This window comes from Arachis ipaensis, chromosome B3 (genome assembly GCF_059453495.1).
Source record: "Arachis ipaensis isolate K30076 ecotype BB chromosome B3, ASM5945349v1, whole genome shotgun sequence".
Lineage (NCBI taxonomy): Eukaryota > Viridiplantae > Streptophyta > Magnoliopsida > Fabales > Fabaceae > Arachis > Arachis ipaensis.
The window spans coordinates 26,865,950-26,889,399 of record NC_142438.1 but is presented as its reverse complement, the minus strand read 5'-3'; the positions used below and the strand labels follow the sequence as shown (position 1 = coordinate 26,889,399).

General features: G+C 33.8%; 1 pseudogene across 1 annotated transcript; it reads left to right on the top strand.

Annotated features, from left to right (window-relative positions):
- The first annotated feature begins 9,638 nt into the window (after positions 1-9,638).
- On the top strand, positions 9,639-10,626 carry LOC110269419 (uncharacterized; annotated as a pseudogene). The gene is made up of 2 exons (XR_015907163.1): positions 9,639-9,728; positions 10,174-10,626. The product of XR_015907163.1 is annotated as an uncharacterized LOC110269419 (transcript).
- The last annotated feature ends 12,824 nt before the right edge of the window (positions 10,627-23,450 follow it).

Genomic DNA, 23,450 nt, shown 5'->3' with positions numbered 1-23,450 from the left:
TACTAAGGATCGAAACCTTTCAGATCTAGAGCTCTAATATCATGTCATGATACCACTCATTCCAAAAACTTCAGTTAATGGGAAAAGGTAATACTAATGGTTATATCTTTAATACTCTCTAAATCTCTATTGTACACATTATACAAATATTCCATTAGTTCCTCATTCTTTCCCAATAAATAATGTTACATTACTTTATCTATTTTGTACTTCACTTGAAATTTAATTTGGAATTATAAAAGATTAAATTTAATAAAAGAATATGAAATTATGTGTTTAAGGCTTTAAGAGACCTATATGGACTAATAAAAAAATAATAAAAAATTATATATTTATATTATGAATTCAATTAACGTGTCTTTAGATTATATAATAAGTTTATTGATGATACACTGATTTATAATTTAGTCAAACCCAAAATAAATAAAACATAATCTACATACGTCATACAGAACGACACCTACTTGACCTCATAGAAGTCGGTCATAACGACAAAAACATGACCCTACTTATTTAAATAAGTAACTAATTCCTATTATCATTCTTATTTATCTAGAAAGGAGATCTTAAAAAAACTCCCTATTAAAGGAAGTAACCAACCCATTATCAAAAATAGGACTAATAAAAAAATAGTTATTGACTCTATATCTATAGTTATAAATACCCTGACATCCTCAAGTATATATACTTCGAACTCAATCTACTAAAAATCTGTTTAAACTCTTGCTAACTTAAATATCAGAGTCCCTTGTAGGTACCACCCCCACCTCCTCAAAAGAAACTCAGACGACGACACCTCGACTTCGAAAGATGTTAGATGCTGTCCCAAAAGAGTCTGAATCTCATATTAAGGTCTAAATCCATCCGTTTCAGGTAACCTTCGGAACACTTATCATTATTGAAAAGTTTTAAATATTTTTATTTAATAAATACAAAATAAATGTATTAATTTTTTTATATTTTTAATAAAAATTTTTTATTTTATAATTTTAACATATGCCTTTAGAGCACAAGATAGATACATTCTTATATTAAAATTTTTGTTTTCTAATGGTATCTTATTTTTCTTTAAAGTTAACATTAAAAAATTTATTTTTACTATTTTTAGTATGTTAAAAGTAAACTATAGAGACATTTTAGTCATTTAAAATTAATGTTAAAATGAAATTTTAGTCTCTTATGATAGATTATGTGAATATTTTAGTTTTTATAAATTTAAATTCAAATTTTAATTTTTAATATAATTTAACAATATTTATTAATTTTTAATTGAAAAGGGTATAAAATTAATTCTAAAAGGTTAATTAAAGTATTAAGAAAGATACTTTAATTTTTTTGCAATATTACTCAAAAGAATATTTTAATAGTTTTTTAGTTAATTAGAAGGACATTTTCTTATGAAATAATTAATATATATGATATATGATATGTTTTTAAATTTAATTAAATATTTGGGTAAAAATATAAAAAGATATAAATTGTTGTGGCTAAATATGATTTATTTACTTATTAATGATATGGTGTTAAATGATCATATGATTAATTTAATTCGATGGCATATATATATATATATTTTGCCAAATATTAACCATACATCCACCCAAATTCAATTATATTAACAAAAAATTTATTTTCACCTACTATTTATTAAGAAAAAGTATAGAGAGACAATAAATTTAATGTACAATGTGTATAATAAGGATAAAAAAATTAAATTCAGATGATAATTAAGTTAATTAATTTTTAATAATTTTTAATTTTGAATTAAAAAAATAATGATTTACAACTGCGACAATTACATATCCCATAAATCCCCCTCCGCATGTAATGCGACTTCTTCAGAAACGTTCTTTTCGTTTAGTCTCTTCCCTTTTCACCAGTTTGTCGCCGCCAACAACATCAGTCGTCGCTGCCCAAAGCACCGGCCGACACCGCACTGCGCACCGCAAACGTCCAAGCAATACCATCGTGCACTTTCCTTCATTGGCGCAGCCCCCCAACGCGCTGGCCGTGCAGCCCCCAGCAGCCGACGGGTTTCACCATTCTTGCGTCTTCATCCGCGACAGATGAAGAGACAGACGAGGCGGTCGTTTCATACGTGCATCACTCCGTGCTATACATATCAACAATCAACGAAGATACAGAATTAACGGCAGAGATGGCAAAAAATTTATTGGTCCATGGCTTTGATTGCCATATATTCACATATCCACAATTAATGAAAATACAGAATCTTTAGCTCTTTTTTCTCCCTTCTTTAACACCTCTGATTTAATTTTTCTCTCTTTCACAATCTAGTTACAATTGACTCTCTCCACCGTATAAATGTACTAGATGTTCAATTCACTAGATATATAGATGGTTATTTTAATTTTTAATTAGATGATTATTTTGTTCACTTCAATTTAAGTATATATAATTAACAAATGCTGGATGGATGGGGAGGAAGTGATTTGGGGGGAGGGGGTAAAAATTGTTTGTAATTTAGGGGGTTTGGATGGTTATTTCGAAAATAATTGAGTGAAAATTTTTGAATTTAGGATAATTTGTAGAATAATTTTTATTTTTTATCTTTATTAGGCTAAATAATCAACCCATTGTACACATTGCCAAAATTTCTCATTGTCTCTCTAACGAAATTTATTCACTAAATATACTTCCACATTAAAAATAAAAGCTCCTCAAAACAATTAACACTAACACAAACACATTGATTTATATCCAGTAACATGTCATCTATTTGTATGCTCACTTATTTATCGCTTTTGTTGGTTAAACAAATTTACTTATCTAGTAATTCTAATGAAGTCCCATGTCTAAACTAATTCCTGTAAAATATGGGTTCATAATAGCCCAATGTATGTATGAGGTGTATATTAACCATCGCTCATGACCAAAAAACAACCACTTTTCAGTTCTTATCATTGGCTAAAGTAGAAAAGTTGCAAGCTAGCCATAAGAGATACTACATCAACCTCTATCAATTCTGAGAAGCTGTTCCCTGCTCATAGACAACATATCTGTATCAACAACTAATTGAATCTAACAGAATATCTTTATTTACATATCTGTACGTTATAATTCATTTTGTTGTTATTATTATCTATTAATATATAATAGAAATGTAGTAGTTAGTTTACAAGTGAAAATTTGTATGATCAACTAATGGAATTTTGTATGACAGACATGTAGCACAGCAGTAAAAATTAATAAAAAAAATAAAAATTCTAAGCTTTACGAACAAACAAAATTATAAAATTATTGAACGAAAATTTTGATTGAATTCGAATTCGAATTTAAAATAGATCACCTTAAAACATTCATTTTCTCTCTGAGAGAGAGAGAGAGAACATGGCGACTAAACTGCTCCATAACACTCATAGGTCCGAACATGACTTAATCTTGCAGCTTCTTCACTGATACGTGCTTCAAATGTTCGTGATATGAAGATTTCAAGTATTATTTAGAAGATATTAGATTATATTTTTAGAATGTTTTAATTTAATTTGATTTATTTTGATTTTGTTTATTTAATTACTAGATTGGAACTTATGTTTGTGGGCTTAGAGTTTTCTATATTTTAACCTAATAAGAGGTTATAAATACCTCATAAATTAGGGTAATCGCAGTACATAATGATTTAGAGGTTTGAAAACCCCTTTTTGGTTTCGCGATGAAACCATGATGTGGACAATTGAGGTTGAGGAGTTCCTCTCTTGTTGCATTGGGGAATTAGGTAGAAGGTTGAAGAGTCCATTCGATTTAATTCCCAAACTATGGCGTTGACAAGTTAGGTTGAGGAATCCCTTTCTTGTTGCATTAAGAAATTGGGTAGAAAGTAAAGTGATTCTATTTGTATTCAATTTCAACCTATCATTTTTGTTTTTATTTCAATTACAATTTATCTTTTCTATTCAATTTCAATTTTTGTCTTGCTTATCCTTTTATTTTTTTTATCATTTGGTATCAGAGATCAGGTATTAGATTAATTCTTATTAATCTATGTTTGTTCTTCTTTTATCATTAAAAAAAAGTCCAATGTCTGTCGCGTCTTTCTTTAAGTTCTTGTGTTCTTGAATTTATTATAATTTGTTCTTCTTGCGTTAAGTTCTTGTTTTTATTATAATTTCAATATATCTTCTCTTATTAGGTTAAAACAAAGAAAACTCTAAAATTCATAAGCATAAGGCCCAATCTAGTAATTAAATAAACAAAATTAAAATATATCAAATTAAATTAAAACATTTTAAAAATATAAACTAATATCTTTTAAATAATAGTTGAACTCTTCATATCACGAACATATTAAAATACGTATCATTCATGCAATTTGAAGTGCTAAGAATAAACTGCTGGCCGCCAATGAAAAATCAACCCCATAAATGATGATGCAAAGCGCAACAGTAAGACACTCGAAGTATATAGCAGCGACAACCTAACCCCTATTGCTCTGGATTAGACAACTTTTTTCAAGAACAATTAAGTCGTGCATTGGCTCCATCCGCCTCTAAATATCTTCAAGCTTAAATACAGTGAGATGAATTAAGTTTGCTCAATGTTTTTCACTAAATTTTTGATACTTTTGGTGTGTTGGTATGACCAGTTAAAAATGTTGAAACTTTTTAAAAATACTGATATAAAAGTGTAATCTATGATATAAGTTACTATTTTTGAGTAGACAGCGTAAATTTTAAAGACAAAATACCTACTACTAATACAATTAATTTAGATTCTATCCAATTATTTGTTTATAGTTTAAAATTGTTTCATTGTTATCAGTTTTTAATAAAAGATGAAAATTTATTACACATAGTAGCATATAATTTTTATTCATTCTCAATTTTTTTATACTAAATGTCATAAGCTTAAATATTTATGGCCACCTAATTCTATTTATATATTTTTTGAAAATTTATATAATTTTGTTTTGACTTACTGTTAAATATTAAAAAATTATATTTTTATTTAAAAGTTTAATTATTCTGCAGGTCCTATAATTTCACCAAATTTTCAATTAGATCCCTATATCTTTTTTTTTTAAATTAGGTCTCTATAGGTTATTTTTTTTTAATTTAGTCCATACCGTCACAAATCTATTTAAAATAATAGAATATTCTATTAAAAAAATCAAATATTCTTATAATTAGATTAAAATAATTAATTAAGGGTTGCCTCTTCTCGAGTCGTCATGCAGATCGGCTTGCTGCCTCTTTAGGGGATAGTAATCTGTTTGACTTGAAGACTATTGGAAGACAGTTTTCTTGGTACAGAAGGGTTAAAAATGGTGTTGAGGTGGCGAAAAAACTTGACCGGGTTTGTATCAATAGTGGCTGGCTATCTCTCTTTCCAGAGGCTTACGCAGAAATTTTAAATAGGCTTCAGTCTGATCATTGTCCTATCCTAGTACGCTGTACAGGTCGTCCCCAACCGAAAAAGAATAGACCTTTTCGGTTTATTGCAGCTTGGGCAACTCATCCGGGGTACATAAATATTGTGAACCAGTCATGGCAGGCTGGCTACAGAGAGATGCATGGCAAGCTTTCAGAAGTGCAGAAGAACTCTTTGGAGTTTAATTCTAAAGTGTTCGGCAACATTTTCGTTAGGAAATGCAAATTGGAGAGACAGATTAATTTTCTTCAGAAGCGACTTGAAGTAATGGAAGATTTGTCTATGCGGCAAAAAGAAAAACAGCTGATTGAGGAATTTAATAACACGCTTGTGCAGGAGGAACTTCTATGGTTTCAAAAATCCAGAGAGCAGTGGGTAAAATTTGGGGATAGAAATACCAAGTTCTTTCATGTCCAGACTCTTGTGCGGAGAAAGCATAATAAGATTCATGGTCTCTTTCTTCAAGATGGGGTGTGGGAAACGGACCCGGATGTCCTTAGAAAGGAAGCTGAATCCTTCTATAAATGCCTATTCTGCCAGTCGGAGGATGTAGACTTAGGTTGTCTTGGTGATGTGCCGCTGCCTTCCCTGAATGATGAAGCCTGTTGTAGCCTCACAGCGCCAGTTACTCTGGAAGAAGTTAAGTCGGCTGTTTTCAGTATGCATTCTTTTAAGGCGCCGGGCCCTGATGGGTTTCAGGCTTTCTTCTTTAAAGAATACTGGAAGATTGTTGGTTTTGATGTTTGGACTATGGTTCGTCATGCGTTCTCTGGTTTGGATATGGATCCAAGGATGATGGAAACTCTTGTGGTTCTTATTCCGAAGGTAGAAAACCCGGTTTCCATGAAGGATTTCCGACCAATTAGTCTCTGTAATGTGGTTTACAAAGTTATAACGAAGGTCCTGGTCAATAGACTTCGTCCCCATCTCAAAGAGATTATTGGGCCCCTTCAAGGAGGGTTTATCCCGGGGAGAGGAACCCCTGACAACATCATTGTAGCACAAGAGGTTCTCCATTTTATGAAGAAGACAAAGTCAAAGAAAGGCACCCTGGCCTTTAAGATTGATTTGGAGAAAGCGTACGATAGAGTGGATTGGGGATTTCTGAAACAAACCCTGGTGAGTTTTGGCTTTCCTCCTCCGACAGTCAATCTGATTATGCGTTGTGTCACTGCTTCCTCACTGTCTATCCTCTGGAATGGGGATAGATTAAATAGCTTTACTCCGAGCAGGGGTCTTAGGCAAGGAGATCCTATATCACCGTATCTGTTTGTGTTGTGTATGGAGAGATTGTCCTGTTCTATTAATCAGCAAGTTGATAAGGGCTTGTGGAAGCCAGTTGCGGTTTCTAGAGGGGGTCCAAGAATTTCTCATTTGATGTTTGCCGATGATTTGCTTCTTTTCTGTAAAGCTGAAAAACAACAAGTTCAAACTGTAATGGTAGCTTTGGAAAATTTCTGCAAAGCCTCTGGGATAAAGGTTAATGTGGAAAAATCTAAAGCGCTATGCTCCAGGAATGTTTCAGCGACAAGAAAAGAGATTTTCACTAGAGTCTCCTCCATCAGATTCGTCCAGAACTTGGGCAAGTATTTAGGGGTGAACCTTAATCACTCTCGGGTGACACGCGCAACTTTCAACGATGTTTTGGACAAGATTCGGGGAAGGCTAGCCAACTGGAAAGGGAGATTGCTTAATAAGGCAGGCAGACTCTGTTTGCTCAACTCGGTAGTGACTGCGATTCCTACTTATCGCATGCAAGTATCTCTCTTCCCTAAAGAGATAACTAATAAGATAGAATCCATGATGCGAAACTTTCTATGGAAGGGTCAAGCTGATGGTAGAGGCCTGAATCTAGTTAACTGGAAAGTGTTGGTCACTCCTAAGAAGTTTGGAGGTCTGGGAATTAGAGATCCTTTTTGTGCCAATATTGCTCTTCTTGAAAAACTAGTTTGGCAACTTTTTCACCATCCTGACAAGCTATGGGTTCAACTGTTGACGGAGAAATACCATTCTTCTAAGGCTGATTGTTTTAGTCGGTCTCGAGGAAGGGGATCTTATGTTTGGAAGAGTATATGTCGAGCTTGGGATATCCTGAAGGAAGGTTTTAGTTGGTGCATTGGGGATTTGGAACAGAACTTTTGGTTTTCTAAATGGAGAAGAGAGGGGCGACTATGTCAGGAGATGGATTATGTTCACATTTCTGATTCGGATCTCAGGATCTTGGACCTTTGGTCATCTGGACAGTGGAACCTTGAGAATATCTATTCTCATCTGAATCAGTCTCTGCAGAGCAACATTAACTCTTACAACCCAGATGTTCAAGCTGGTTCAGAGGTCGGTTGGTGTTGGACTGGTGCGGCCTCAAAGGTTTATGATGCTCATAGTGGTTATTTGTGGCTCAGTAAGAAGATGTTTAGTTGGGAGGATAGGGGTAATTGGCTTTGGCTTTGGCGTCAACATGTTCCAGAAAAGCACAAATTTTTGGCCTGGCTATGTCTTCGGGAGGCTCTTCCTACTGCTGCATTTCGTTTTAGGAGGGGCATTTCGCACACGGATAGCTGTCCATGATGTTTCTCAGGTCAGGAATCGGTTTTACATTGTATTCGGGATTGTCCAAAAGCCCAACTTGTTTGGCAAGCTTTAGGGATCTCCGATCAACCAGTGGATTTGATGAGTTAGTTCTTATATAATAGCAAACAGCGCCCTTTTAGATTCTTTTCTGGTCTCTGGTGGATTTGGTGTTCGAGAAATAACGAGATCTTTCATCCTCACGAGCATTGGACCACAGACAAGGTGATTGGTATGGCTTTGTCCTTAGAAAAGGAGCTCCGAAATATTTTTGAGTTGCAACGACTATCTATCCCCTCAACCATTAGTGGCTCTTGGATTCCCCCCTCAGTGGGTACCTTTAAGATTAATTGTGATGCTAGCTATCCTGGCAGTGGTGCTCGAGTTAGTTTTGCTTGTGTTAGCAGAGATTGGAAGGGAAGGTGGCAACGAGGCTGTCTGGGAACAATTGAGAGTCGTAGCATTTTGCAAGGAGAGTTGTTTGCTATTTGGAGAGGCTTTCTTTTAGCATGGGACTCGGGACAAAGAGACATTATATGTGAAACAGACTGTGTGGAGGCATTTACTATTGTCAATAATTTACAAGATTGCTCTGGGTTTATTAATCCTTTGGTGTTAAAAATCCGAGATATCATGTCTTGGAAATGGCGTGCTGATCTTTGGTTGATCTTGAGAGATGCAAATACAGTAGCAGACATCATGGCAAAGACTGCAACGAGGACTATTTCTCCCCAAGTGGAGCTTCCATTGCCTTGGAAGGAGTTTGAGAGTAGTATTCAGCGGGACTGCCTTTCTTAAGCAGTTTCTTATTTTTTTTTCTTTCTTAGTTTTTGTTTATTTTCTTTTAAGTCACCAAAAAAAAATAATTAATTAAGATCTCTTCTATTTTTTTAAAATACCAATAATACCCTTTGCATTTTGTCCCCAAATTAAAAAACCCTAACCAGCCCTAAGTTAGTTTCCTAAGATCCAAATTGAGTTTCTCCTCCGTCGCACTCTGCCGCCGTCTTCTGTGGCGTCGTCCTTGTCCGTCGTTGGGTGGTCATCGTCCGTCTGCATCATCCACGGGTCCACGGTCCACAGGTGCTCTGCTCCGCTTGTCTGCCTTGCCCATTGCATCGCCTCGTCTCGCCTTGTCTCATCGCGCCTCGCCTCGAATCGCCGATGTTCAACTCCGTCTTGCTTCCTGGATTGGCTCTGCAACAACGTGTGGCTGCTAAAAAATTATGGTAAAGATTAAAATGGTAGCGATTAAAATGGGGATTAAAATGGGGATGAAGCAGCAGGAAGAGTATGATGGCGATGGTGCTGCTGCTGTTTATTCCACACAGAAAATTGTGTTTGCTTACTATGTCACTGGTCATGAATTTGGCCACGCAACTCGTGTTGCGGAGGTAACCTCTCATTTCTCATCCTCATTCTCATTGTCATTGTCGTTCATGATTCATTATTTGGATATTGTATTGCACTTAAGTTTGAATTGCAATTTCAATTTCAATTGCATGTATATATGTAGGTGGTGAGGCATCTAATCCTTGCTGGTCATGATGTTCATGTGGTCACTGCTGCTCCTGAATTTGTTTTCACCAACGAAGTGCATTCTCCTTGCTTGTTCTTTCGCAAGGTGAGTTTAATTCATTTTAGCTTGATTCAGGCTTAGTTTGATAATTTCCAAATTTCCAATTTCAGATTGTGTTGCTGAAGAAAAAAGAGAAGGCTTTACTCTCTGCGAATTTCTCACTCTCTCTCTCTCACTCACTCTCTCTCTTCAGGTACTTGCAGTGCTATCTGTAGTGTCGATTAGGATTTAGAATCTGAAAAACCTAAGCCAGGTTTTGTCGTAGCTATTTATTAGAATTCAAATTTTGTACTAATTGATGATTATGTTTGCTCTGAATCCAAATGCTGTACCTAGAATTCTTGTTACTGTGAGTCTGTGATTTTGTGATGCGCTCTTCGTTGCACTCCTAGATTTTAGGAATTCTATTTAATTCAGCTCCAAGCCTTTGTAGAATGCGATGAATTATCTTTTTTTGTTTGTATGCTTGTATATATAATTTAGGGAAACTATGTTTGCATTTAGAGCAACACTGCATAGTGAGAACAATAATGAATTTCTTTAGTTTTGTCCTTCCATTTCTAACCTGCTAGTTAACTTTTTCTGTAGGATTATTACGGCGTTACTATTTGCTTGTTTGATTCATTAAGCCTTTGAAGGTGAAGGCTTGCTTATTCAACTATGGGAGATAGTGAAACAGTAGTTGCCGAAGCACCTGCAGCTGAGACACATGCTGCTGCTGGGTTTGGTGACTCTGCCTCAAACCCTACTCAGGAAGTAGCTTCTACTGTTGCTGAGCCTGCTGCAGAGGCTGCTACTCAAGCCAATTCAGCTTATGCCTTAGGTTATTCGAATACTGGCGACGGAAATGCTTATGCTGAGGATCCTAATGCTATGCAACCAGAAGCCCAAACCAATTCAACGGAGGATTCCAAGCAAGGTACTGAAGCTCCAAGTGGGCTTGGAACTGCAGCTACAGGCTCAAGTCAAGTAAATGGTGGTCCAGTGGGTGCAATAGCAAATGCAACAGGACTTGAGAATGGGAATGCATTAGGGAACACTGTCAAAATAGGCAGAAAATGTACAAAGAAAAAAAGGAAGAAAAAACTTAGTTATATATTTTGACTGATATTGTGCAATTATCTTTTTTCATGTCTTCATCATTATTCTATTTATAAGAAAGAGTTTTCATGTCTTCATCATTTCATTCTATTTTAGGATAGCTGATATGAATTATTCTATTTATAAGAAAAAGAGAGCTTAAAAAGTGAGTATCAACTTCTGTCATGAGAAAGGCAAGAGAGCTAAGATGTGAGAATATCTAGAAAAAGTCATGAGGTATTTGAGAATTTTGTTTTGTATTTGGTTTGAATTGATATTTGTAACTTAAATTCGATTATAGTAAAAAATTCTACCATAAATTCTACTATTTGTTGTTGTGGAGATTGGATGTATATCTCACTTTTGGAATCGAACCAGGACATATTGTAATCTTTTCTATTATAGCTTTCATCCAAAATATCATTAAAATTAACCAGGACATATTGTAATCTTTTCTATTATAGCTTTCATCCAAAATATCATTAACATTGTCATCTGCATATCTTTCCAAAAATCTTGTGAAATTGTAAACACTAGCAGATTTTTTTTAACAAATGAAGATGCATTCAGAATGTAATTGTTACAAATATGATAGTAACAAAATAAAAAGGATTATAGAAATATCTTTCATGTCGTAAAATCATTGAATAGGGATTATAGGAATATATTTTATTGAATATTTATAGTTTCATCGAATTTTCAATTAGGTCCCTATACTTTTTTTTCTTTTCAATTGGGTCCCTAAAGGTATACAAGTAATTTCACAATTTACTAACATTTTTTTGACGTTTAACGTTAACAAGGACTAAATTGAAAAAAAAATTAATGTATAGGGACCCAATTAAAAAGAAAAAAAGTATAGAGACCTAATTGAAAATTCGGTGAAACTATAGGGACCTGCAGAGTAATTAAACCTTATTTAAAATATGATATATAAAACGTTATCTCGGCTTTCTTATAATTTCTTTTTGTTCAAGGTTACGAGGAATAGTTGCCATAGGATTTTTTGTTCCTCAAGCTTATATTATATTATAGGTCATAAAATCTTATAATGAATATTGAGTGACGTAATTCACTACGAGAATCCCAGTTCTCTGATTGATTAAGGCCGAGATCAATCTCTTGTGGCCACAGACATTAATATTATTAATATCCTTAATTTTTTTTTAAATATTGTTGTTTAATGCAATGAACTTATATTCAATGGAGAAAATAAAACTTAAAACATAGAGAACTTGTTTGAAAATCTATAAATTAAAATTTATTAAAAAATTAGAATTGTTTTTTGTTTTGAAATAAATAAAAAAGAATGTTTTAATTTTTTTTTTAAATTTAAATTCTCACTTTTCTTTATTTATAAATTACACTAAAAAGTGTCTAATTTTAAAATTAATTCTCATACTAAATAAGTTTAATATGTCAAATGTCAAAAATATTTCTATTTAAAATTGATTATTTTAATTTTATCCAATATTTATTTAGTCTTCTTTCTTCTCTTTGTCAAAGATAAAGTTGTAAAAGAAACAAATTTAACTCATAAAAAAGTTATTCCAAGTTAAAGAATTAAATTCTATTATATTAATATATTAAAGTTATTTGAAATTATGAAATTAAATTTCAAATAAAAATAAATTCTATTTTTTAAAAAAATATAATTTTTTTCCATTTAAATAATTTTCAAACAAATTCAAAGTAAATGGATATTGAGACTCCAAAAACTGTTCCTACTCAAAAATATAGATACTAGCTTTATTACTTATTTAAATAAACTTTTAAAAAAATTATTATAAAATTACTCTCTTCTAAAGTTGAAACAAAGAACCCTAATTTTCAATCAAACTTGATGGTTTCAGTGGTTAAGAGAAAGGGGGTTGAATCTTAGCCCCTTTTTCGTTGCTAACACTTGCTGAACTTAGAGGAGACTTTTCTGTTTTAGCTCGTCTCTGGACACGAGACTTTTTGTTTTGTCTCGTCACTTGCCACGAGACTTTTTTGTTTTGGCTCGTCACTTGGCACGAGACATTTTAGTTTTTGCTCCTGTGCAGTAGAAAACAGAAATAGAGTAGAAGGGAAGAAAGATTACACCCAGATATATCCTGGTTCAGCTGCTAAATGCAGTGCAGCCTACATCCAGTCTCCATCACAAACATGATGGAATTTCACTATAATCTTCTTGATTACAAGCTGTAAAGTGCTAACCCAACTTACAAGGGGATTCCCACAGAATCATGAAACACAACATAGATGAACAAAGGAACTCTAAGACATCTATGGCTTTTTCTTTTAATTTTGCACTCTCTGCCTTTTTTCGCTCTATGGCTTTTTCATACAAACCCCACTGTTTGCCTTTTTCCATGAGACTCAAGACATGACAAAATTAAACAGAAAAATACAAAACAGAATACATTGAAGGAGAAGAGAAAACTGTTAGCTCAGGTAGCTCTGAGAACTCTGTGCCTTGCACTCTCAAATTTTCTCCTTGCTCCAAACAGTGGCTGTTCTCTCTTAATATAGAAGAGGGAAGCCTCCACTTATTGAAGCCAACACCCAAACCAACTTCTTCCTCCTTCAACAAACAGAACCGGTTCGGCCACATAGAGAGAAGAGATAACCATGTAAAACCCAACATGCAATTACCTCTGGTCCTTTCTTGATCATCACCCTTCATCAATCCGAGCTCTCCATCCTTGGCTTGCTCTCCAAGATGGATTTCTGGCCCTTGATGCTTCATGATGACAATGACTTCATCTGCTTCAATCTCTGCTTTAACCATCACTTCGCCACTCTAGCTACTCCCTGTGGTGGTTAAACAGAATCAAAGACAAGCCATGCTTCAAGAATCTCCTCCATGCTTGCCGAATCTTCAACGTCCATTTTTGAGCATGAAAGGCTCAAGATACATCACCAAATCTAACCAAATATAGTGAATATCTCAGCCACAGCTCATTTTTATTTTAGTATGTTTTCTTGCCATCATTAGCTTGATGGTCTTGATGCATGCAACTTCTTCCTTTTCTTGGTTGATGAGCATAGCGTCCATAGCTCCCTGGACAAGGACCGAAGGAAGAAGAAGAAAGAGATGAGAGAAAGAAAAGAATCTGAAGAAAAGCAATACAAAGTGGTTAAACAAATTAATTGAGAATAGCTTGCTTTTACTTCCCTAGCTTAGAGTGGCGTATTTGTCATAATAGCCATCAATCAATTCAGCTGAATTTTTCTCTCTCATATTCCCCATGCATTAATTAACAATGTAATAGATTTTGAAATCCATCACATGGTTAAAGGCTTGGTTCCATTGGAAGCACTTTGCTTTCATTTTTCCTTGGTTTCGGACCAAAATTGGAACCATTTATCACTAATAGAATTTAGGCTTGTAACATTGAGATTAAAACTGGCCCATTTGGTTAACATTTGCTTTCTTGATGAATTTGGGATCAAACATAGAACATATAAGAAAGCATCTGTTTGGGCTTGCAACAATAATATTTATTTTAGCCCATTTAATATTTCAGCCTCATGGTATGAGAAATATGTAACAAGGCTGATCATTGGGCTTAAACTAAAAACTCATTTTTCGGCCCAATATAAAATCTGCACAACAAAATTATTAATTTAGTAAGTATGAGTTAAGATCAAATTAATAATTTTGTAATTAAATATTTTAATAATATTTGTTCATCATCAAAATTAAATAAGAGTTTTTCAAACTCATCAAAACTCTTGGTAACTTTTTCCTTATATCTTTAAAGTTTAAATCAAACTACTAGTTACTCTTTAGTGTTAGCATTTAGCAGTTAGCACACGTCTTTATTTCAAATCAATTCATTCTCCGTAGTGAATTAGTGATGGCCAAAAAAATTCTGAATGCTTATATACGGAAGAATATACCATGTTTTTTGGTGGGTCATTTTCAGTTGTCAAAACTTTCAACTTTTACTAAGGAAAGCTACCTTTCCACCAATAACCTTTTTATTTTTAGGACGTACTCAGTGACCGGATCCAAAAAAATTTTAGTAGTGTGGCAAAATTTATATAATATGATAATAATTTTTATAATAAAAATAATATGTGTATATAAAAAATTAAATATTAAATTATCTATTAACTATTATATATCTATGTATAAATACTGAAATATATGTATTATTTAACTTATTTTTAAGGTGTATTTTATATTTTAATATATAATTTATACAGATAATTATTTTTTATGTACATATAGCATGATTATTGTTATGATTATATTTTGTTATTGTAAAATATGATTAGCCTTCAAAATATCTAATATACAAATTAAAACACTAAAATAGTAATTTAAATAATAATATATAATTTAAAATTCTATTCTTTTAGGTTTTATATTTTTAAAAAATTAAGTAATTTTTCTCTTAACACTACCATCAAAATTTCTCCCTTTCCATATATATTACTAAACAATTATTTAAAAATTCACTTCCCAATATAATTAGAAGCCGACTCTTATTGATATTCATAGTTAAAAAAATTCTTTCAATTAATATAGTTACTATGCAAAAATTAAAGCTAATTTGAAAAGAAGATAAATAATATTCTTTTGAGTTGATTTTTAAAAAAGAATACTAATTTCGTTTAAATTTTAGAATGGATCATTTTAACGAATATCTAATATAAAATTTTTAACTTGACGATTAAGTACTAAAAGTTGAGTAAAAAATTATTGTGGGGTCAAATTTAATAATCTAATAGAACAAATAAATATTATTATCATATACTACTTAAAAAAATTCTAAATTATAGTGGGACGCTTGTCCCGCACCACTTCCGTCCCTGGATGTACTTAAACTAAACCTTCTAAGACTTTTTTTTTGTTAGTTAGATAACCTTTCATCCCGTCAACAAATATATGAAAACCTCATTTATATAAACAAAGACTCTTTAACTCACTTTATTATATATACATATATGCTTGCTATTTCAAAGAGGTTTATATAAGCATGAAAAATAAAAAATAACCATATAAACCTCTTATGATTATTGAAGCAGCTTAAAGCACGTATAAATGGTGCTTTAAGTCACAATCAATCTGCGCAAAATATGGCCGTCATATTCATACTTTGTATCACATGCGGATGGAAGCTTTCCCCAAAATATAACCAATAAGAATTAATTAAAACGGAGAAATAATTAGATTTTTTTTAAATAAATAAAATAAATAATTTGTAGTATTTTTATTAAAATATATTGGATCTCTTATCTCGTTTATAACGATGTAAGAGCCATAATTTTTAAAAAAATATTATTATGAGTTAATTTTAATTTATTTATTTATTAAAGACTTTATTTTAAAAATTATTTTACTAGAAGTAATTAAATAAAGTTTTGACAATTAAATTAAAAATTTTATTTAATTTTATAGTTATTGAATAATTTTCTATAATTAAATTATACAGCTTAACAGTTGCAAAAGAATAAGAATTTCATACAATTTAGTTAAATAATTGAGATTCTAAAATTTAATACTTTAATTTTATAAACAAAGAAAATTAATTATATTCAAGTTTAAATTAAAATATTTGATTAAAAGTTAATTAGTAAATTAATAATCAAATAATATTTTCAAAATAATTTTAATAGATTAAATTAGATTTTAAATTAATATCATATACTCCTAATTTTATAAAAATTACCTAAACTACCCTAATCCTAACCTACCCCACCGTCCTTCCCTTTCCCAAACCTAAACTGCTTCAGGGAACAAAATAAAAAAACAATACAGAAGAGAGAAGAGAGAAAGAAAGGAAAATAGAAAGGGGAAATGGGAAAAAGAAAGAAAGAAAACGTTGAGGGAGAGAGGGAGAAATGAAACAGAGTTAGAGAAGAGAGGAAAGGGGGACGGCTAGCGCTGGTGGCCCGGCTGCTCGCCGCCATCGCTCGTTAGCACCGACGCGGAGGAGAGAGTCAAGAGAAGAGGGGAAGGAGGCGCACCGGCGTTGCTGGGCCTCGCCGCTGCCGCCACCGTCGTGTCCTCACCGAGCCTTGGAGGGAGACCACGCCGTTAAGCCGCTTCATCGCCGAACTTGTCCAACCGCGTCATCGCCGTCGGATTTGTCATCGCGCCGCCGAGGAAGAGAAGAGAAAGACCCGTGAGAGAGGGAGGGGAGGAGGAGCTGTTCGCACCGCCTCCGTCGTGTCACTTGCGCCGTCGCCACCATTCGTCGCGCCGCCACCACGCTGCGCTGCCATCGTCATCATCGCGGGCTGCTGCTGCTACGCGTATGGTCGTCGCCGCCTCTGGGTCCGTCACCGTCAAGGCTGGTCGCGGGTAGAAAAAGGAGAAGAGATCTCCGTCGCCGCCGAGCCAAACGCAGGAGAGAGAAGGAGCTCGCGGGAGAGGAGCTTGTTGCCGCTGCTGCCATGGCTTCCTTGCTGTTGTCGTGGTTAGGTAGTCAGTGGAGGGAGCTGTCGTTGTCAGCGCCGCCATCGGGGTTACTGCCGCTTCTGCCGCCAGAGAACACCTCTGCCGCCACCGAGATCTACCGCCGGTAAGGTTTTAAGTTGGTTTTCGTTTCCTTTGAATTTCCGGGAGCTCAATCATCGCTGTATGTTTGTTTCAGTCGCCGTTGCCGGAGTTCTGGTTGCCGCTGCCATTCGAGGTGGCTGCCGGAGCTGCCGCCAAACCGGTTCAGCGACCGCCGCTGTTTCATTTTCTTAGTTCGGTAAGTATTTATGTTCCGGAAACTCGTGTTAATATTCTGTTATGTTTGGTTATAAACTCTGAGGTTCTGGTAACATAGGGTCGTGTTTTGAGCATTGCATGTCGCTTTTAAGTTGCTGTGAGTGCTGCGAAAGTGATCAGGGACTGAGTTTACGGTTGCTGCTGGTTTCGGGTTAAGAGAAACGGTTTCGTTGGCGCGTTTTGAGTTATGGTTTCGACGAGTCGAGGTAGGGGTTTTTCTTAAATTCTATTTTATATTACATAGTTGTTATAAATAGATATTGACGTAGAAAGATATACTTTTGTGATTATATTTGTCTTGTGAATGTGATGGTTTGTTAGACTGATTTATTGGTTGCTTAATTGCTTGAGTGAAGTACGGTTGTTGATAAGAAATAGGTTTGAAAAGTTATTTACTTAATTATTATGAAAAGTGGTTTTTCTTGGTTTGGAGTTAAAGCGGTTTGATTTTGAGTCGGTCTGATTTTATAAATGATTTAATACTTGAGCTTGTTTGATTTTAAAAAGAGTTTTATTATTGGAATTGGTCTGATTTGAGAATAATTTGATATTGGAGCTGGTTCAACTCTGGAAAATGTTTGGAATTTGGAAATGGTTGAGAAAAGGTTTGAGAAATGTTTGGGAGGGACCCGAAAAGGGTGGCAGTGTCCGAGTTTTAGAGGAGATGCTGCCAAAATTTTATAAAATTGAAAGTTTTGCCTGAAGTAATAATTTAAAAAGATTTAGTTTTTGAACGTTATATGTTTTAAGATTGATTTATTCAGAAAAGAAAGAATTATGTTTTGAATTGAGATTGTTGATTAACGGAAAGAAGGATGATGAAGATTGATTTGGAATATGATTTTTGAATGAATTTGGAAATGGGATATGGATTGACGAATGATGATGATATTGAGAATGGCTTAGATGTTGATAAATGATGAATGAATTATTTATATGGCTTATGAATTTGAAATATCTGAGATACGAGGTTCCCTGGATTAAGTGCCGTGGCTTGCCACCACGTGTACCAGGTTGAAAACTCGATACTCTGTTGACCCTACGACGTAAGTGTGACCGGGCACTATATAAATTCCCGGGAATGATACCCCCATTGAGTAATATTGATTATTTGAGAAAAAGCTATGCATAGACTCTTGGGGATGCACGTCGGGGGACAGTCTAAGGACAATTCAGACTTGTCGGGTTGGCTGGATAACCGACAGATGAGCCTCATCAGCCATAGGACAGGCATGCATCATATGCATTTGTATGTTTTGCTTGGGTTTGAAATTGTTTTGGTTTGCCTAATTGCTAGACTGTTCTTAACTGCTACTTGAACTATTTGCTGTAACTGCTACCTACTTGTGCTTTCTTTGTCTGTCTTGTCTGTGTTTGTCCTGACGTGCTACATTTGAGAATGAACTTGGATGCTGAATTAATAATTGTGTTGTTTGATTGCGTAGTTGATTTCTGATTGAGATTTTCTTATAAGAAAGGAAAGATTTTGGATTTCTGAAAGATTTAAACATTGTTCCTTTGAAAAGGGTTTTGAACGATTTCCTATTGGTTTTAAAAGATTCATAAGGCAATGATAATCACTGAGCTTGAAAACAGTTTCTTATTAAATATCTTCCTATAACAACTTTGAAACTCTATGGTGAGACCGTGTGGTTAGGTTCTCACCCCCCTACAGCTTTACCTTTTCAGGAACCGGATGAAGAAGCATTAAGAAGAGATATACTGCGTTTGGTTTATAAGATGTGTTAATTAGATTATTTTCTTCCCTCGTCTTTGTTATTACGAGTTTGTAAGAGGGATAGGAATTGTATGTTTTATATGTATATTATTATTATGAGTTATTATGTAAAGAGTCTTGTATATGAATCTATGCCTGTTTGTATTTTTCTTAAGATAAAATGTTTATTTTCGGTTTTCTAAGAAATCAGCGATACAGTGTCGAGTCACAGGCTCCTATTTTAGTATTTAGTATGTAAAGTAGTCGTAATACTTCTTGCTATCAGAGTAGCGCAGCCGGAAGCGTGACTTTTGATAGTAAGGGTGTTACATTATGGTATCAGAGCGGTCTTTCCTGTAGAGCCTGAGGAATGGACTGATTATGCTTCAATTGCATATTCTGAGAGTTTGTCATGTAGTAGGTCTTGTTTGAATAACGAGAATTAGAGCTTATGCACATGACGGTCTATTGATTAATGCCATTAGTCTTGCATTGCATTATTCCTGGTATTAAGTTTGGCTGGCTTAGCACTAGTGAATTATGTATATGGAAGCACCAATGGGTTATCATAGACAATATGCGAGTCATAGGTAATGCGAATCGCGGGTTTTGGGAACGTTAGGAGTTAGTTCTTGAGGTTATCCGGTTAGGTGTCTTGAACTCTGCGAATATCACGTATCTTATTCCTGCTTGGTATGCTCTAAGGTTCTTGTCTGCGATACTTTTCTTTGAAAGTGAACAAATTATCTTTCAATCCTACTCTCTCGTTCACGTACGCTTTTGTTTGATCCTAACTGCATATACCTGTTTAAAACCTTTGGTGTATTTACCTTCTTTATTTAGGCACTTCTTTTTGAATCATGTATTTTTTTGATATACATTTGAATCTGTTTTGATGCAGGACACCTTTTTAAGTTCATATTTCGAGTCCTTTGTAAATAAATTGTAATTTAATTTTCCTCTTATTTGATAATAATTACATCCATTCTTTAAATCTTAACAAAACCGTTTTTGATTTGAAATATACAACCGCTTTTAATTTGATATATACTTCTTTATATAAACGTTGAAAGTTTCTTATACAGTTTAAAACTAATTATTTCTAATATCTTGCCTGTTTGTTCACTGATTTATGGAAAAGTATATATGCTTTAAATACAATTTGATTTTCTAACAATTTTATTACGGTTTTTACGAATATCCTTATTTGACTATATATTTAGATATTTTTCAAAGAAAGGTTTTTGTCTCTTTCCAGTTGGTTTTGTTTGGTAAGCTTCACCTAATTTATTTTTTTTATTCGAATTTGGTTTAGCATACTATATTATTTACGTAATTGTTGTTCTTACCGAAAAAAAAAATGTTGGACTCATGTCTTTATTCTCATGAATGGATCAATTTCTTTCTTAAACTTTTTATTTCTGTGGATGTCATATTTAATTCTGTTTTTAACTACTCTTTTATTTATTTATTTTTTAACGTCACCATTAGTCTTAGTTTTTCAATTCTTGTGAATCTCATTCTCATCCGAGTCAACTTTAATTCGTTTCCATCTAATACACCATTTGTCCTTTTATTTTTTTTTTAGTCAAAGGTTTTTTCTTGAGAATTTTCTATTGATTGAGTTGTCTTCCTAGCGCGTTCCTTTAGACTAATTGGAAACTCATTTGATAATCCATACCCAGTGAGTTTTTGTTTGAATTCCCTTAATTTAAAGGTCCTTTCTTCCATGGGTTGATTTCATTTTAAACACATCGTGATCTTCTTAAATGATACTCGCGAGGTGGTTATTTCAAATATACTTTCAGAATTTTGTTTTGAACCATTTTTGAAAAGGTTTTGAATTCTTTTGAAGAAATTTAAGTTTTGAATCAACTTTTTAAGTTGCTGAGTTCTTTCTTAAGCTTTTTGTTTCTACGAGTGACATGCTTTATGAATTCTAATTAAAATCCTTTGATTTAAGTTCCTTTCTTAAAATGAGCTGGTTTCCTCTTAGCGCATCTTAATGTTATTGAACATTCTTATAAGGTTGTGATTTCAAGTATATTATTGAAGTTTTAATAAAATCACTTACAATTTAGCCTACACTCTTTTATCTTATACTCTGACAATTTCTGTATGTGATTTAAACATGTTCGATTGTAATGCATCCTCTTTTCTTTTATGAGCAAAACTTTTCTCATGTTTCCTTCCTACAAGATTGCAGTTTTCATGCATGCTTTAGAAAAAAAATTTGCTCTTAGCCAAATTAATCTTTCCATTTACAAACTTTGTGTAATCTATTTCCACTTAATTTTATATCGAAATAATGCCACATTTATGCTTTTATTAATCTTTTGAAGGATGTTTGTTAATCATTTTCTTTTTTTAGAACATGAAATGATTTTTCCTTAAATTTTCCATTCTTTACGAATAATGTATTTTAAAATATTTTTTTAAACCATACTCTTGAGTTCTGTAAGCTTTGTCTTTGGTTTGGATATTCTTCTTTTGTAAACCTTATATTTACTTGACTCAGCTTGGATTCGTTTTAAAATACTGCATTTTTTTTCATCTTATTGGTCCTATCGAATTCCTTCGATTCAAGAGTTACCCTTGAAATTGTCAGTTGATTCTCTTTCCAGCATTCTTTATTGCTTGTTCATCCTTGTCTACTTGTGATTTCAACAACTCTTTCAAATTCTCGCGAACACGGTCCTTATTACTTTTCTTTCTTTTCTATAGTCTATTATCTTTCTGAATATACTCGAGATTAGTTTTAGTATCTTGTGCGATCGTTGGACTTAATAAACGGCACATTAGCTCTTTAGGACACGTTTGGTGAACACAAAAGGTGAAAATTTGTAAATATACGACGTTGCAGGGAGTTGTGGAACCTTATTTCATGTGAAAGAATTTTGTTGATGTTGGGTTTGTGACCATTAAGATTTGCGAAGTGTTGACAAGGTTGAAAACCTTCGGATGAGTTACTCAATGAAGTACGGTTAAGAATGGTAGAGATAAGTTATGTTGAAATTTGAATAATTGAATCTTTGAAGTTCGTATGAGATTAGTATACAGACGTTAAGCGCATCATTTTAACCCCGGCTTGTTTTATAACTTTTTGCCGTCTTGCTTTACCATCTCTTGTTTGAAACATATCATCTTATACATCAAGCCTATCTTGTAACTTTTGTTTTGCATCACACTTATACCCTTTATATCTTTATGCCATATGAAAATCCTGGTATTTGAAACTATATGTATATATATATTGAAAACTTTTTACCTTTTCTTTCAATGCGTTCAAGAGTGAAGTGATATGAAATCTCTTTTATTTTATACCAATTTTCGAGGACGAAAATTTTTATAAGGTGGGTAGGATGTAAGACCCATAATTTTCAAAAAAATATTATTATGAGTTAATTTCAATTTATTTAGTCATTAAAGACTTTATTTTAAAAATTATTTTACTAGAAGTAATTAAATAAAGTTTTGACAATTAAATTAAAAATTTTACTTAATTTTATAGTTATTGAATAATTTTCTATATTTAAATTATACAGCTTAACAGTTGCAAAAGAATAAGAATTTCATACGATTTAGTTAAATAATTGAGATTCTAAAATTTAATACTTTAATTTTATAAATAAAGAAAATTAATTATATTCAAGTTTAAATTAAAATATTTGATTAAAAGTTAATTAGTAAATTAATAATCAAATAATATTTTCAAAATAATTTTAATAGATTAAATTAGATTTTAAATTAATATCATATACCCCTAATTTTATAAAAATTACCTAAACTTCCCTAATCCTAACCTACCCCACCGTCCTTCCCTTTCCCAAACCTAAACTGCTTCAGGGAACAAAATAAAAAAATAATACAGAAGAGAGAAAGAAAGGAAAATAGAAAGGGAAAATGGGAAGAAGAAAGAAAGAAAACGTTGAGGGAGAGAGGGAGAAATGAAACAGAGTTAGAGAAGAGAGGAAAGGGGGACGGCTAGTGCTGGTGGCCCGGCTGCTCGCCGCCATCGCTCGTTAGCACCGACGCGGAGGAGAGAGTAAAGAGAAGAGGGGAAGGAGGCACACCGGCGTTGCTGGGCCTTGCCGCTGCCGCCACCGTCGTGTCCTCACCGAGCCTTGGAGGGAGACCACGCCGTTAAGCCGCTTCATCGCCGAACTTGTCCAACCGCGTCACCGCCGTCGGATCTGTCATCGCGCCACCGAGGAAGAGAAGAGAAAGACCCGTGAGAGAGGGAGGGGAGGAGGAGCTGTTCGCACCGCCTCCGTCGTGTCACTTGCGCCGTCGCCACCATTCGTCGCGCCGCCACCACGCTGCGCTGCCATCGTCATCATCGCGGGCTGCTGCTGCTGCGCATATGGTCGTCGCCGCCTCTGGGTCTGTCACCGTCAAGGCTG